Here is a 17,500-nt window from a genome sequence, read left to right as displayed (position 1 = left end):
ATGGGTTAAAATTATGAGCAACGAAGTAAATTCTATTGACAGAACAAGATTTTCCAGACAGACGCCTAGAAATTTTACAGATAAATGGGGAAATAACCAATAGAAATATAAGATCCGCCTAATGCGAATGAAACTGGGGAATTCTGGAAGAACATCAAGCGTAACTGGACAGAACACAACGGGGAAGCAGGTTGCATCAACAAGGAAAATGAAAGGACGAAAGATGTGGCGCAACGTCAAGAAGTTGAGGTTGAAACGGCAGAGTAAAGGCAAGATCTTAACCTGTGTGGTAAATAGCTTGTTAACCAGCCACATGGTTCCGGGTTCAGTCCCACTGCGTGGCACCTTGGGCAAGTGTCTTCTGCTATAGCTCCGGGCAGACCAATGCCTTGTGAGTGGATTTGGTTGACGGAAACTGAAAGAAGCCTGTCGTATATATGTATAGATATATATATGTATGTGTGTGTGTGTTTGTGTGTCTATGTTTGTCCCCCTAGCATTGCTTGACAACCGATGCTGGTGTGCTTCTGTCCCCGTCACTTAGCGGTTCGGCAAAAGAGACCGATAGAATAAGTACTGGGCTTCCAAAGAATAAGTCCCGGGGTCGAGTTGCTCGATTAAAGGCGATGCTCAGCATGGCCGCAGTCAAATGATTGAAACAAGTAAAAGAGTAAAAGAGTAAGAGTATGGAAGTTGTCAAAAGAGACAGATCAAAACCCAAATTATTGGTTAAATACATTTACAGAAACACACAAGGCATTAGCCAAAGAAATGAGTGCACCGGTACAAAATCCTGAAAGAATCCCTGACTGGTTCATAGAAGACACAGCATACCCCACCCACACTGAAAACACAAGAAATTAAAAACCTGAAGGACTATAAACCTGCATCTCACGACTTACTCAGTTCTGACTTCAATACTTACTGAAGGAATCTTTTTTTCTCTTTTGTTTCAGTCATTTGATTGCGGCCATGCTGGAGCACCGCCTTTACTCGAACAAATCGACCCCAGCACTTATTCTTTGGAAGCCTAGTACTTATTCTATCGGTTTCTTTTTGCCGAAGCGCTAAGTTACGGGGACGTAAACACACCAGCATCGGTTGTCAAACGATGCTGGGGGAACAAACACAGACACACAAACATATACACACACATATATGTATATATGTATGTATATATATATATACATACATATATATATATACATACATATATATATGTATATATATATATATATATATATATATATATATATATATATATATATACATATATATATATATATAATATATATATATATATATATTATATATATATATATATATATATATATATATATATACACACATACATATATATATATATATATATACATACATATATACGACGGGCTTGTTTCAGTTTCCGTCTACCAAATCCACTCACAAGGCTTTGGTCGGCCCGAGGCTAAAGTAGAAGACACTTGCCCAAGGTGCGACGCAGTGGGACTGAACCCGGAACCATGTGGTTAGTAAGCAAGCTACTTACCACCCAGCCACTCCTGCGCCTATGCACATTTTTATTTAAGAAAACACCACCATTCCACAAAAACAAAAAGGAGATAAATGGAACTCCTATGGAGGAAAAGACCTACTGAGAATCAACAAAATGATTTTAGAAAATTGTGATGCAAAGCATACAGACTTAAGTACTGCATGGATTAATTACTTAAAAGCTTTCGACAGTGTTCACTGTTTGTGGCTTTTGTAAACCCTAGATGGAAGCACTCCGTCGGTTACGACGATGAGGGTTCCGGTTGATCCGAATCAACGGAACAGCCTGCTCGTGAAATTAACGTGTAAGTGGCTGAGCACTCCTCAGACACGTGCATCCTTAACGTAGTTCTCGGGAATATTCAGCGTGACACAGAGAGTGACAAGGCCGGCCTTTTGAAATACAGGTACAAGAGAAACAGGAAGTAAGAGTGAGAGAAAGTTGTGGTGAAAGAGTACAGCAGGGATCACCACCCCCTGCCGGAGCCTCGTGCAGCTTTAGGTGTTTTCGCTCAATAAACACTCACAACGCCCGGTCTGGGAATCGAAACCGCGATCCTATGATCGCGAGTCCGCTGCCCTAACCACTGGGCCATTGCGCCTCCACAAACCCTAGATATATCCAAGATGTCTCCAGTAATCTCCGTCTTTCTCCAACATGCTTTGATAAAACGGAAACTTCTCTTTTTGAACAAAAGTAATGGAGTCAACGTAGTCAATCAAAATCAAAATTTTCAAATGTTACTGTCTTTCGCCTCGCGTTTTCTGTATGGTACTCTTTTCGCTTTCTAGCAAACTGAATAACACAGAGTACAGACACAAACTAAAGACATCAGTAACAACAACAAAATCAATCGTTTCTTTTTTAACGGAATATCAGAAACTAAATGTTAGAAGGACTTTAAACAACGATAAAGCAGTTTAGTAACGACATAAGAATGGAATTTGAATTTGGTAAGTGTGAAAAAGTAACGTTGACGAGAACACCATCCATCAAACGTAACCTAAATGCCTCTATTAAAAAATTGGATTCTGAGGGCACATATAGATATCTACAGAATCCAACTTATTCAAATGCAGGAAAAGTTCCGAAAAGTGTAAGACGGCTGGTCATGAAAACTCAACTCAATTCTGGAAAGTGTAACCTCTCGAAAGAGCTGTTCTTCACTCCTGCTCCAGAGTGTCGGCTGCGGGGTCACTCCGAAAAGCTCTATCTGCGACGATTTCATCTCAATCGAAGGAGAGGGGCTTTCTCCGTCCGGGTTGCGGATCCGTGGAATAAGCTGCCGGACGAGATAATGAAGATGCCGACGACCGCTCGGTTCAAAGACTCTCTTGACCAGAAATGGCATGAACTCTTTGCATGAACACCCTCCCTGTACATAACTCCATGTCCCCCTACATGGCCTTGCTTTTTGCTTTTTGAGCAAAAAAATTAACTTAACTTATTATCATCATCATTGTTCGACCGTGGTCGAGACAATGGAATTTACCATGCTACGCCAGACTTCACGGTCCATCATGGCATTACGGAGGTCCTGTTGCTGGATGCCTGTATCCCTGGAGATTACATCAGGGTAGGAGAGTGTGCGCCCTCTGGTATTGCGAGTAGATGGCTTCCAGAGGAGAAGAGTAGAAATTACCTCTTTTTCAGCTCTACAACAATGTCCAGCAAACTGGACTCTCCTACCTTTCACAAGAGATGACACAGGTGGTAGTTTCCCATATATTTGCATTTTGGTTGGATGGCGCTTCTACGAGAGATTTTGAGCTCTCATAAGGAGGCGAGTGTAGGTTCCATCCAACCGCTTCTCAAGCTTCTTTGATAACGTCCAGGTTTCTGAGCCATATAGTAGAATTGGTTCGACTGTGGCTTTGAAGATTTCAAGTTTGAAGTCTCTACTTAGATTTGATGACTAGATCTTATGCATGTCATTACAGGCTGACGAGGCCATACCCTTTCTAGTTAGAAAGTCTTTGATATGTATGACCCAAGATATTTGTAATAACTTAACTAAATTAACTTAACTTACAAATCGTAGCAAGGCTATCAACATCTTAGTTGTACCTGTAGTGCTATATGATTTCTGTGTCATCAACCGAAACCTATCGGACCTTCAAGGAATGGATGGATAAACACGAAAACTCACGATTAATAAAATGCACCTTCCTAAGGCAGACATCAGCCGTCTCTGCCTACCGAAGCAAAAGAGGAAGGTGAACTCAGCCAAACTGAACTATCCTATAAAGTAACAGCAATTGGCCTGCAAACACATTCAAGCGAAACCTGAGATAGGATTGTGATGCACCACTACTACTACTACTACTACTACTACTACTACTACTACTACTACTACTACTACTACTACTACTACTACTACTACTACTACTATACTACTACTACTACTACTACCACCATCACCACCACCACCACCACCACCACCACCACCACCGCCACCACTACTACTACCACCACCACCACCGTCACCACCACCACTACTACTACTACCACCACTGCTGCCGCTGCTGCCGCTGCTGCCGCTGCTGCCGCTGCTGCTGCTGCCGCTGCTGCTGCCGCCGCTGCTGCCGCTGCCGCCGCTGCCGCCGCTGCTGCCGCCGCTGCTGCCGCCGCTGCTGCTGCTACTGCTTAATGGTTAGCTCATTCCGTCGGCTATTACTTCTTTATTCCACCATTAAATTCTCGATTTGACAGCATAATCTAATGACATGAAATTGAAACTATAACCTTAGGCTGCCCGTAAACTTTCTTGAACCACCTTGAATGATGTTAAAACAACGACGGAGTCTTTACACGATCATTGAAACCTCCTGGAAATAGTAGCGAAAATTTTCCTTGCTCCAAACAATATCGTTAAACATTCGAACGTCGGAAACGGATTTATCCGTTCAAAAGTTTATTACTGTTAACAGCGAAAAGCAGTTTTACTCAGCGGCTTTGAAAAAACAAAAATCTCTTTTTTTATGCTGTGAGAAAAACGATGACACAACCAATGACACATTTTAACAAAAGATAACTTTTCGGGTTTTATTAGTTTTTCACATGTTTCATTATATAAGTCTTTAAGAAGCAATAATCGAATACTTTTTGTGGCGAATATGAAAAGGTACTTACAGACGATACTGAAAAAGTATTGCAGAAGTAGAAAATATCAATTCTATTTTGTGGAGAGGGTGATTTATGTCATTACGAGAATGAAATTTAATTATCCAGACAAAAGGTTAATAAAATGCCTGAATACAATATAAGGGGGGGGGGATGTGTGAGGATGTGGTGGTGAAGGACGAGGTGGGGGCGAGAAAAGACGAGGTTGAGGAGGAGGTGAAGGTGAAGGAAGGAGGTGAAGGCGGCGAGGAAGAGCAGAACGAGGAAGACGTGTTGGGAGGAGGAGGAGGAGGAGGTGAAGGAGGAAGAAGATGATGAGGAGAAGAAGAAAGTGGAAGACGAGGAGGATGATGAGGGCAGAGAAGAGAGCGAGGAAAACAGGTTGGGAGGAGGAGGAGAAAGGAAGATGATGATTAGGAGGAGAAGGAGGAAGTGGAAGACGATGATGATGAGGAATATGAAGGGGATGAGGAAGAAGGCGATGATAAGGAGGAGGAAGATAAAGAGGAGAAGGAGATGTGTAAGAGGGCGAGATGAAAGTAGATGATGCTATAATGATGATGATGTGGCGGAGAAGGAGGAGAGCGTGGAGGGGAGGAAGAATAGGAGGAAGAGGAAGTTGAGGGGAGGGGAAGAGGAAGTGGAGGGGAGAAAGAGGAGGAAGGGGAAGAGGAAGAAGTGGAGGGGAGGAAGAATAGGAGGAAGAGGAAGTTGAGGGAAGAAAGAGGAGGAAGAGAAAGGGGAGGAGAAGTGGAGGGAAGAAAGAGGAGGAAGTGGAGGGGAGGAAGAGGAAGTAGAGGAAAACGAAGAGGGAGACAAGGAAGACAAGGAAGAGGAGAAGGAAGAGAAAACGCCCGTGAATTGGGAGGGCCTGAGTAGAAGTGGTGCAAAACCAGTCAGTTTCGAGGAAGAGAGGACATGAGATACATTAAACAGACGGGATGGCTACGGCTAGAAAGTCTTTGAACATACGATATGGTTGCTCGACCATTGATGACCTACGATCAAAACAACAGCAACAACAAAAACAAAAACAAAAAGAAGTCACAGTGACGAGAGCAACAGCAGCAACTATAACAACCCCGACGACGTGAGCAACAACAACAACGACAACAACAATAATTGTGAATGGCTGTGAAATGCCCTATAATTTTTGTCAAGCTTATGTGAAATGGTATTTCACTTATGTAACATCAATAAACATAGCTTTTAACTCGTTATTTTCGTTGCTAGATTACTTCAAAGGAATTTAAGAGTTAAAAGTGTTGTGTTTATGACACAACAAAAACTATTTAGTTTCGGTTACATTCCATGTATTTTGCTTTGACGTTTGAAGAAAGAATTTGACAAATCTTCCGTTTAGAAATTTCCATATTCTAACCTGGAACTATTTTGCAGTCAGTCTGTATTCATTGCAGTTTTTTTCTTAATACTACACTGAATATCAACACTTTATTTATATCTACTACTGTTGTTGTTGATGTTGTTGTTGTTGTTGTTGTTGTTGTTGTTGTTTTTATTTAATGCACATACTGAATTGGCGTTTGATTTAAGCACAACTAAATGTTCTATCAAAGACTTTCAATATAAATCTGTCGTCTTTCTGCGCTGTCTCGCTATTATCCTTTCATCCTCTCTTCCTCACTCACTTGTTAGGTTTATAAAATATGTATGTGTATGATATGTATTGGTGTGGCTGTGTGCCTAGACCCTTCTTTCCCATTCACATGGTTCCGGGTTCAGTTCCACTGCATGGCACCTTCGACAAATGTCTTCTACTTTAGCCTCAGACCAACCAAAACCTTGTGAGTGGATTTGGTGGACGGAAACTGAAAGATTGTCGTATGTATGTATGTATGTATGTATGTATGTATGTATGTATGTATGTATGTATGTATGCATGCATGCATGTATGTATGTATGTATGTATGCATGCATGCATGTATGTATGTATGTATGTATGTATGTATATGTGTATGCTCATGTGTGTGTTTGTGTGTGAGTATGTGTGTGTGGCCGATAAAATAAGTATGCAAATTAGAGAATTCTTCACAGAGTAACTGCTGCATTTGTTGAGTATATAAACAGTTTGGCTGTTTGTTTCTGCGGAGACTGTCAGAATGATATAGACGCCAATAAGGTTCGAAAATCGATGAAGGGTGTTCATCACTTTTTTTTCAGTCTGCGGAGAAATAGCAAAAATTTACCACGTTTATAATTATACCAGGTGTTATACATATATATATATATACATGTGTGTGTATGTATGTATATATGAATGTGTGTGGCCGATAAAAGTACCAGAATTCAAAAAATAAGCACTAGGGGCGATTTATACAACCAGACCCTTCAAGCCGGTGCCCTGGCATGATCCCAGTATCAAGACGTTCCGACGAAGGGCGTACGCTCGAAACGTCAAGGACTTTTCCATTTTTTTCTGAGCGTCAACATAATAATACACTGATTTGTTGTTCCCTCACCTGTCTTCGTTTTTTTGTTTTCTGCAAATTTGAATTTATATACATATATATATATATATTATATATATATATATATACGAGCAAAACGCCCCCCGTCCAATGGATGGTGCTGAGTTGTCAAACATTTAAACCAAATTTTCTCAAAGCAACTTGTCCGACCGTCCCATAGGCCACCCCTTTGAGAAACACTGGTTTAACCTAAATTTGATACACCAGCAAAAGAAGAAATAAAGATAGACTTTTTTCTATTCCAAATAAAAACTATTTTATTCGCACAAATATGCAACCGAAGAGTTTAAAGTACCAGTAATGATAAGGCTGTTGACTGGAAGAACACAAACATGGTTTAAATAGTAAGCTTGGCAGGAAAGAAACGAAGTTAAGGCAAAATAATTTCCGACAGACAGAACGGATTTTATATAACAGCTTATGTACTTGCGCGTACGAATGCACGTTCCCACAGCTTTATCGATCGCATTCTCACCTGGAATCGATTTTTGTAATTTTTTCAAGACTTACACACTCCCAGACACCATCGATATCTACATATCAAATATATATATATATATATATATATATATATATATATATATATATATATATATATATATATGTACATGGGGTGTTTCAAACAATTGATGTCATTTGGGATGTAAATATCGCAGAAACTTCACAGTCAAAGCAAATGAAACTAAACGGGCTTAATGTTGAGCAACATAAGATTTATTCTTTCAGATTTGAATGAGAAACTCAAAGACATGTGGATTCCTTGAACGATTTTACAAATGTTCAATATGCGCATCGCCTGAGACACGGCACACGTCAAGTCGATAGTCCAGCTCTTCCCAAACACGCTGCAGCATGTCTTGGGTAACAGTATCCAGTGCGGTAGTGATTCTCTACTCGGGTTACTCTAGGTTTGCAGGAAGAGGGGAACTCGGTTTCTTCAAGATTCTCTTGCATATCAACACAGAATTGTATGCGCTTTCGCTTATCATCTGCCGTTATGGCCTGAACGAGCTGCAACTTGTAAGGTTTCATTAGCAAGCGTTTCCTTTTACACACTGCTTAAATACCAATCATGATAGACTAGGATTCTCAAAACCAGAAAGGAGAAAGCCGATTCGAAGACGACAGATCCAAACCATCATTGGAACTGTAAAAGTCTGTAAAACTTTCCAGAAGTTTATCATTCAACTATATATGATCAGGTCTAGATATGCAAGTATATGCATGAGAAGACATACATAAAACAAAATATACACATCTGTACGTATACGTACATGCATAAAACAATACCCTGTTGTTGATGTTGAAATTCCAATGAAGGAACCTTGGATCTAGGTTAGAAACCGGTTCTTTCTGTATTGGCAAGAAATCTTGAAATAAACTGATTAACGACATACATACATACATGCATACATACATACATGCATGCATACATACATACATACATACATACATACATACATACATACAAACATACATACATACATACATGCATACATGCATGCATGCATGCATGCATATATATATATATACATATATTGCATGCATGCATACATATGTACATGCATACTTACATACATACGTAAGTAGAGATGTTAGTAACTGTAACTACGCTAACCAGGATAGCTGGAAATGCGATGAGTAGAAACAACTTCACTTTTTATTCTTGTGTCAAGTAAAGATTATTTCATTTTTAGAATCACCTGTCACAAAACTACCTACACTTGACTAGCATTAATGAGAGATCTGTGGGAGACCCCCTTCGGTCATGACTGACCATGGGATTGCACCTAGAATGTAACACTCCGAGGCACAAGTCCGGGCAAGGTTGTTTATGGAAGACCAGCTGCCGCACATGCATACCGGCCTCCCTTCTCAACGCCACCGATGTTATCCAAGGGAAAACCTATTTCTTTACAGCCCACAAGGAGCTACACACAGAGGGGACAAACAAGGACAGACAAACGGATTAAGTTGATTATATCGACCCCAGTGCGTAACTGGCACTTATCTAATCGACCCCGAAAAGATGAAAGGCAAAGTTGACCTCAGCGGAATTTGAACTCAGAACGTAACGGCAGACGAAATATCGCTTAGCATTTCGCCCGGCGTGCTAACGATTCTGCCAGCTCGCCGCCAAAGGCCGATACTGCTTGGCACCAGTGACGACGCTACTCATTTCTACATGTGAGTAAACTGGAGCAACGTCAAATAAAGTGTCTTGCTCAAGAACACAACACACTGCCCGATCCGGGATCCGAACTCCCAACCTCACGGTCGTAAGTTCGACGCTCTAACCACTGAGCCATGCGCCTTCACTACTGTGTTGTTATTAATAGCAATTAGCAAAATCGGGTCACTATTTACAAAAGAGTATCTCTTGACTTTTAGTAAATTATTACAGGCGTAACTCACCCTACGTCGTTAATTGGTTCAGGAGACACGACTTAAGTCGAATTAGTTTGTCTCTAGGCTAAACCGATAATAACCATTCCCAGTTCTGTACTTTATTTTGGTTAATAGTACATGGTTAATAAAAACCTGTTTTACACCTACAAACAAATAATGTTTATAGTGGCTGTGTGGTAAGTAGCTTGCTTACCAACCACATGGTTCCGGGTTCAGTCCCACTGCGTGGCAACTTGGGCAAGTGTCTTCTACTATAGCCTCGGGCCTACCAAAGCCTTGTGAGTGGATTTGGTAGATGGAAACTGAAAGAAGCCCGTCGTATATATGTATATATATATATGTGTGTGTGTTTGTTTGTGTGTCTGTGCTTGTCCCCCTAGCATTGCTTGACAACCGATGCTGGTGTGTTTATGTCCCCGTCACTTAGCGGTTCGGCAAAAGAGACCGGTAGAATAAGTACTGGGCTTACAAAGAATAAGTCCCGGGGTCGAGTTGGTCGATTTAAGGCGGTGCTCCAGCATGGCCGCAGTCAAATGACTGAAACAAGTAAAAGAGAAAAGAGAAAGAGAGAGTACAGTAAAAAAAGTAATCTATATTTACGAATACAATTTGGCGGTATTTACCATACATCGCGGACGTATGGTGCACTACAACTCATCAAAGGTGCATGTACAGTACATAGAATTATGTAAAAAAAAAAGTCAGGCAAGTAAACAGGGTATGAGTCATGATATACATGTGTGCATGCCTATGGAGGTAGAGATATCAGGATTGTCCAAAATGTAACATATATCGATACATCAGAGATATAAAAAATAAATAAAAATATGAAAATATATGAATACTAAAAATATACATGGACATAAAGGTATATAGATACATAAACATACTAATAATAGAACATATATAAAAATAATAGTGGGATATAGATAAAACATGTATTAAAAAAAATTTTTAAATATGGTATCGTAATAGGCATTAAAAAAAGGGATCTTTTCGGTTTGACTGGCAATTTTTAACATAATTTCTAGGTAACTAAAAAATTTAAAACTTCGTATACTGGTAGAATGTGTTTATAAAACATCTTTTTCTCTTGGCTTTATTGAGAAAATTCTACAGTTTGTAAGATATTTGTTGTTTTTTTTCTTCAATTACTGCAATTTCAACCAATCAATGGCGTCCATTGAGGTAAAAAAAACATCCTGTGCCGTATGAATATGTCCCTCGTTTAAGAAACAGATTGGGTTTATTTACATTTGTGAAGAAAAAAAGATACCCTTCCCCCCACCCCTAACTCTAACCCTAAAACAGATTGAAATGCAATAGATCGATTCTAGGGTCATAATTATGGGTGACAATTGCATATGACACCGCTAGAAAAAACTGCCGTTCAAACCGAAAAGATCCCAATTAATTTATGGGATCAGGACAAAATTTCCCTCGGACACGTCAGTGATTGGTTGAAATTACCGAAATACGAGAACTTTAACGTGAAATAACTTCGTAAATGTAAGTTTTTCTCAAAAATGCTAAGAGTAAAAGATGTTTTCTATGACACATTCTACCAGAGTCCGAAGTTTGGAAGTGTTTAGTTACAAAAAAATAATTTTTTAAACCTGTAGGTCAAAAGGTAAAGGATCCTAAATACCAGTTGAGCACCGGGATCGATCTAATCGATTTGCTCCTACCTCCATCCCCACCCCGAACCCGCTGGTCTTGTGCCAAAATTTGAATCTAATATGTATCATCTATTTAATTGATAGAATAACATGATAGGTTCTTTATCAATCAATTCTCGAAAGGCAGTGAGATGGCAGAAACGATAGAGCGTCGGAACAGATGCGTTGCAGTATTTCTTACTGTTGTTTTACTTTGTGAGTTCGAACTCCGTCGAGGACAAGTTCGCCTTTTAATCTTTCAGAGTCGATGAAATAAGATACCAGTCAAGAACTGGGGTTTTTCTAATTGACAATACCGTTCAAAATTACTGGTCTTGTGTCTAAATTGGGAAACAGTTATTTACTCACGAATGGAGAGAAGTTAACTTCTTTGAGAACGAAATATAATTGCAATTCGGAAAACCTACTAAAAATAAAATAATATAAAAACCAGGATTAGTCTCACATTGTTCAGAGAGAGAGAGAGAGAGACGGACAGATAGAGTGTATGTGAGTAAGAAAGAGTGTATGTGAGAGAGAGAGAGAGACAGACAGAGTATGTATATCACAGAAAGAGAGTGAGTGAGAGAGAGAGAGTGTGTGTGTATGTGTCAGAGAGAGAGAGAGAGAGAGAGACAGACAGACAGTGTATATCAAAGAAAGAGAGTGTGTGTGTATGTGTCAGAGAAAGAGTGTGTGTGTGTATGTGTGATTAAGAGAGAGAGAGTATGTGTATCAGAGAGAGAGAGAGACAGACAGAGTATGTATATCACAGAAAGAGAGTGAGTGAGAGAGAGAGTCTGTGTGTTAGAGAGACAGTGTGTGTGTCAGAGAGAGAGAGGGGGGTTCAGAGAGATAGAGAGAGTATGTGTCAGAGAGAGTGAGAAGGAATAAGAGAAAGAGAGGGAAAGAAAGCAAGAAAAGAAAAAAGTACGTGTGTTACAGACAGAGTGAGAGAGAGTGTGTAAGTGAGAGCGAGAGAGAAAGAGAGTGTGTGTATGTGAGCGTGAGAGAGAGAGAGAGAGAGAGAGTATGCGTGTCAGAGAGGGAGAGAGAGAAGAAATAAGAGAAAGTGATGGAAAGAAACAAGAAAAGAAAAAAGTACAGGTGTTACAGACAGATAGGGTGAGTGAGAGAGAGAGTCTGTGTGTTAGAGAGACAGTGTGTCAGAGAGAGAGAGAGAGAGCGCGTATGTGTTAGAGAGAGAGTGTGTGTGTGTATGTGTGTGTGTGTGAGAGAGAGAGAGAGAGTGTGAGAGAGAATGTGTGCATCACAGAGAGAGACAGTGTGTGTGTCAGAGAGAGAGAGAGAGAGACAAAGGGAGAGAGAGAAGGAATAAGGAAAAGAGAGAGAAAGAAAAGAAGAAAGAAAAAACAACGCACAATAGGTGTAAGCATATATGACTGAAGTCAGACACATTTATAAAATGAAAGAAAGATTTTTCAGCAGATATAAAACCTTGAAAAGCAACAACAAAAAGTGAAAATTAAACACGAGACTTGTCTGTTGCGAAAACATGATAGCAGAGTTTAAAGACGGCTTGACTTTGATGTATTTGCAACGAAAGATTTTCGTCTCGTCTCTGTATTGCCAACATGGCCGCTTTCCAACACTTCTTCAGAAAAGCATGCGACAGCCAATGGCAAATGATTCATCGTGATATTTGCTACAGTTTTCACGGATAATCATGTTGTTCGTTGCAAGTACAAAACTAACAACATTCAATCGATAGCTGATGATTCTATGAGAAAAACCTTAAGGCTAAAACGGATGGTTTTCTATATCCGACTCTGAATATAATTGGAAGAATATGGAAGAAATCTTTATGAATATTAGCGTTCTCATAAATGGCAAAAGGTTTGAATGTATAGCGTCCGATAGAATGCATAGAAAAAAGTATAGTCCAGGGCGCTGTAAACGTAAGTGCGTGCGCACCGACACATGCGCGCGCACGTATTCACATACACATACCACCCCACCCCGAGCTGTTCTTTCATTTGGTAAATAGTTAACAAATATACGAATATAATACTATAATACACTCCATCGCCAAATGAAGTGCATTATTATGCATCTATATGGTTTTGTATTTGCAAGCGAGCATTAAGGAATATGCATGCATGCATGCATGTATGCATGTATGTATGTATGTATGTATGTATGTATGTATGTATGTATGTGTGTGTGTGCGTCTGTGTGTGTATGTATGTATATATCCATACATATTTCTTTACTACCCACAAGGGGCTAAACACAGAGAGGACAAAAAAGGACAAACAAACGGATTAAGTCGATTACATCGACCCCAGTGAGTAACTGGTACTTAATTTATCGACCGCGAAAGGATGAAAGGCAAAGTTGACCTCGGCGGAATTTGAACTCAGAACGTAACGGCAGACGAAATACGGCTACGCATTTCGCCCGGCGTACTAACGTTTCTGCCAGCACGCCGCCTGATATATATCCATACATGCAAATATGGTTATGCGGAGGCACAATGGCCCAGTGGGTAGGGCAGCGGACTCGCAGTCATAGGATTGCGGTTTCGATTCCCAGACCGAGTGTGGTGAATGTTTATTGAGCGAAGACACTTAAAGCTCCACGAAGCTCTGGCAAGGGGTGGTGGTGAACCCTGCTGTACTCTTTCGCTCTCTTTTTTTCCTGTTTCTGTTCTACTTGTATTTCAAAGGGCCAACCTTGTTACACTCTGTCACGCTGAATCTCCCCGAGAAATATGTTAAGGGTACACGTGTCTGTGGAATGCTCAGCCACTTGCACGTTAATGTCACGAGCAAGCTGTTCCTTTGACAGTATCTACTGGAGCTTTCGCCGTCGTAACCGACGGAGTACAGTAGTAATATATGTTTATTAAGGCGGCGAGCTGGCAGAAACGTTAGCACGCCGGGCGAAATGCGTAGCCGTATTTCGTCTGCCGTTACGTTCTGAGTTCAAATTCCGAGGGCGGCGAGCTGGCAGAAGCGTTAGTACGCCGGGCGAAATGCGTAGCGTATTTCGTCTGCCGTTACGTTCTGAGTTCAAATTCCCCCGAGGTTGACTGCTTTTCATCCTTTCAGGGTCGATTAAATAAGTACCAGTTACGCACTGGGGTCGATATAATCGACTTACTCTGTGTGTCTGTCCTTGTTTTTCCTCTCTGTGTTTGACCCCTTGTGGGTAGTAAAGAAATAGGTATTTCGTCTGCCACTACGTTCTGAGTTCAAATTCCGCCGAGGTCGACTTTGCCTTTCATCCTTTCGGGGTCGATTAAATAAGTACCAGTTACGCACTGGGGTCGATATAATCAACTTACTCTGTGTGTCTGTCCTTGTTTGTCCTCTCTGTGTTTGGCCCCTTGTGGGTAGTAAAGAAATAGGTATTTCGTCTGCCACTATGTTCTGAGTTCAAATTCCGCCGAGGTCGACTTTACCTTTCATCCTTTCGGAGTCGATAAATTAAGTACCATTTGCATACTGCGTCTATCTAATCGACTGGCCCCTCCCCCAAAATTTCAGGCCTTGTGCCTAGAATAGAAAAGAATATAAGGCGCCGAAAATAATATATGTTTTGTAAACTATTTGTACGTATGTATGAGTGGATGTGTGCATGTGCAATTGAAACGTGTTGGTTTTAAAAGGCCGTATCTAATTATCGAATTAAAGGTAATATTATTGTTACTTCGGAGTAATCCTTGTTTTTACATTGTCAATATTTATACTCCAGGAAACCTATCTGGTTAAGGAAATATATTCAGAATAATCCAACAGAATATTCCTCTAATTTCTAATCCTATAAGAACTTTATTGGATTTATATCTTAACTGCTGAATAACACTTTTGAATACCTCCTACCTGGAAGCAAATTGGATATATATATATATATATATATATATATATATATGAATATTTATATATATGTATATATATGTATATATATATGTATATATATATATTTATATATATATATACATAGATGAATATATATATGTGCGTATACGCATGTGTATATAAATGCACATACATACATACGTACGTACATACAAACATACATACATACATACATACATACATACATACATACATACATACATACATACTCGTATACGAATTTACACACTTACAATCGGATTTTGTATTTGCTTTGCAAGATGTGAAAACAGATATTGTTTCACATTGGGCGGTTCATGTGATGAATAAAGTACACGCACTGGTTTTATTTACCTTCATTTTTATTATCACTTAATTACATAATTAGTTATTTAAATCACTTCACTAATTAATTGATTTCTCAAAGTTCTTTCGTCGCTGCCTGTGATTTTATCGATGATAATACGTCCCTCATGCATTTCCTTCATAGTAGAATGAACTCCATGTTCTTATTGCTTAAATACTTATTGTCTACAGAGTGTAGGTGTATAGGCATTCACATAACATCTAACTGGTGTTGAGGCCGTGCTGAGTGTGGCGTTTTATATGGTGAGGGGAAGCTTGTCGTGTTATATTTTTCACACACACACACACACACACACACATACACACACATACACATTTGCTGCTGTCATCCTGTCCTACCAAATGACTTTTTTGGCTTTTAATTTCTTAAATTTCATCCATTCATGCGTGCCAGCATGCTGCTCCAGTTGACTTGATATCTGCCTCTCACAGTTATCTATTTATCGTATCAGGACAATTACCCCCGAGGACAATTACTCCCCATACGACAATTCCCCCCACCCCCCACCCCCACGACAACTACCCCCTAGGACAATTACCCCTTGGCTAATTACTCCCTCTCTAATATTGGGTTGTCCGGAAAGTTCGTGCCGATTTTTAAAGGAAAGAAAAAGATCAATAAATTCTTGCCATTACATTTTCAATCAAATAAATATGAACCATTTTGTTGCGCAATGCGTCTCCATCTTTCCTTTAACTTGAAAATACCCACTTCCTAGAAATGAGGTGGTTTCATGGCAAGAAATTGAAATTGTTACCATTAAGACTATTCTGTAGAGACCTGAATAAGTGGAAATCCGAAGGAGCAATATCTGGTGAATATGGAGGGTGGGGTAACACATTCCTGCCGAACTGCAACAATTTTTGTTTGATTCCCAAAGCACCAAGTGCCGAAAATGAACTTTCTTATCTTCCATTTTAAAGGGTTACAGAATTAACACAGATTATAGGAACATAAACCTTCTTCCACAAACTGTGCTCTAAATGGAGGTGTAGTCAAATCATATTTTATGGACTCAACCATGTTCTAAAATAAATCGAAAGGTAAGTTACTATAAATCGGCACGAACTTTCCGGACAACCCAATATATTAAGAAGTTTCAAATCATCATCTGTTGTCCTTGGGGGTTATTGTCTATGGGGCGGGGGTTAAATGTCCTAGACTCCTATTTGTACCTTCATGCATATGTACACACATCCACTCACTATACGTGCATACATATCATTATTATTATATTACGTATGTATGCGCATACGTCGGGACTGCAACAGTAATGGGCACGCCGCCAAGGTTGTAGTTGATTAGATCGACTCCAGTAGGTATTTTTAAGTCCAGCTTTTTAGAAAAATATCTATATGTTGAACTGCTAAGTTACGGTTACACATACGCTTACACACACGCACGTGTGTACATGCACACACTCATACGTCCACAGTAGCTTCTTACAATTCCCATCAACATTTTTACTCACAAAGCATGTGTCGAACCAAAGCTATCAAAGTGCCACATAGTGGAACTGAACTCACAACCTCCTGGATAAGAAGCAAAACCTCTTAACTATATAGGGATATTTTCGTTTTTGAACGGCAGTTTTTTAAAATAATTTCCACGTAACTAAACACTTTTAAACTTCGTTACTGGTAGAATGTGTTTATAAAACATCTTTTTCTCTTGGCTTTATTGAGAAAATTCTATTGTTTGTAAGATATTTGTTGGGTTTTTTTTCTTCAATTTCTGCAATTTCAGCCAATCACTGACGTCTATTGAGGTAAAAAAAAACATCCTGTGCCGTATGAATATGTCCCTCGTTTAAGAAACAGATTGGGTTTATTTACATTTCTGAAGAAAAAAAGATACCCTTCCCCCACCCCTAACCCTAAACCTAAAACAGATTGAAATGCAATAGATCGATACTAGGGTCATAATTATAGGTGACAATTTCATATGACACCGCTAGAAAAACTGCCGTTCAAACCGAAAAGATCCCTATATAGTCACGCCTGCACAAAATCGAGATAATTATGAAACATTGATTGTACCGCTGGAGAGGAATATTG

The sequence above is a fragment of the Octopus sinensis genome, linkage group LG9, assembly GCF_006345805.1.
Source record: "Octopus sinensis linkage group LG9, ASM634580v1, whole genome shotgun sequence".
Lineage (NCBI taxonomy): Eukaryota > Metazoa > Mollusca > Cephalopoda > Octopoda > Octopodidae > Octopus > Octopus sinensis.
The sequence above is the reverse complement of the archived record's forward strand: the minus strand, read 5'-3'. Positions refer to the sequence as shown.